Here is a 1370-nt window from a genome sequence, read left to right on the forward strand (position 1 = left end):
CTGAAAGGGCCTCGGCGTGTCCCGCAGGCCCCGGGCCGGCCGCCCCGCGCGGCACGCTGCATCAGGCCGGGTTTGAACCACGTGTGTGGTGCCCGCGCCCTCCCGGCGGTGGAAAATCGGCCGAGAAATGGGGCTAATTCGCAATGTTCTGCTTCTCCGGAGGGAAGGGGATCGCCGGAGGCCCGCTCGGCGCGGCCAGTCACGCGCGGTCACGCTCGGCGGCGGGGCTGCACCGTGCCAAATGCGGCCGCGCGGCCCCCAGCCCGGCCCAGCCGGCCCGGGCCGGCCGCGCGCAGAGAGCCTGCCCCGCTGGGCGTCGCGCGCGGAGGGGCGCACGTGGCCCCCCTCTAAGTCGATGCTTGGGCCGGCGCCCGGGGGGATTTGGCCGGAGCTGCTGCCGCCCCACAGGTGGCCCGCCCGTCCCGGGGGCTGGCGCACGAGGCGCGCGCAGCGCAGCGCAGCGCCGGGCAGGGCGCGGCAGAGGGCTCGCCTCCGAGGGCGCCGCCCTTGGCATGGCGGGACGCGCTGACCCGTGTCAGGCTGCGAGGAGCGGGGGCGACCTACAGAAGTTGCGCCCCCCCCCCTCAGCCACGCTGGAGCACGAATCTGCGCACAGGGCCCGATCCCCGGCGGGAAAGGGCCGCTCTGCTCAGTCGCCCCCTCGCGAGGGAGCTGTGACTCCGGTTCGTCCCTTAATGCGGGACGTGGCCACGGTGCCGCCGCTGCGGTTTGGTTATCCTTGAGGCGGACACATGGCCGATTTGTGACTAAACTGTGCAGCTGACCGTGCGAGCCCTGAAGCGCTTGGGGAGAGTTGCGCGCGGGCCTCCCTGGCGGTCGGACGCTTACAGGGAGCGCGCGCCTTTCCGCCCGAGAATCCGCCCAGCTGGCCCCTTCGGCGCGCCTCTCATGCCGAGGCCGCCGTGAGCCTGTCCGTGGCTACTTCTTTCCCGCAAAAGTAAAGTACCTTTATATCCCACCTTTTTCCCTGCGAGGTGCCAGACTGAATCGCCTTGCTCCTGTCTGTTTTACCTTCATAACAACCCTGTGAGGTTGCAAGGTTCAGAGTCAGTGAGTGATGCAAAGTGGAGAACCAAAACGAGACCAGAACCTGCATCGCCCGAGTTCCAACCCAATACTAACCACTAGGTAACACAGGTTCTCATTTACTCTGTAGCCCTAGGCATGTATGTTCACCATTCAATGGAACTTACTCCTAGGTAAGTGTTCATACCAGGTGCTTTGTACAACCTAGCGTTTAGAGCATGGATCCTCAAACTATGGCCCGCACCATGCTGATTTATCCGGCCCGCCTCAGAGCTTTTGGACTCACTTGGAGAAAACGATCTCTGAGCAACTCCAAAAGCTCT

Source organism: Varanus komodoensis, unplaced genomic scaffold, assembly GCF_004798865.1.
Source record: "Varanus komodoensis strain SLA01 unplaced genomic scaffold, ASM479886v1 scaffold106, whole genome shotgun sequence".
NCBI classification, from domain to species: Eukaryota; Metazoa; Chordata; class Lepidosauria; order Squamata; family Varanidae; genus Varanus; species Varanus komodoensis.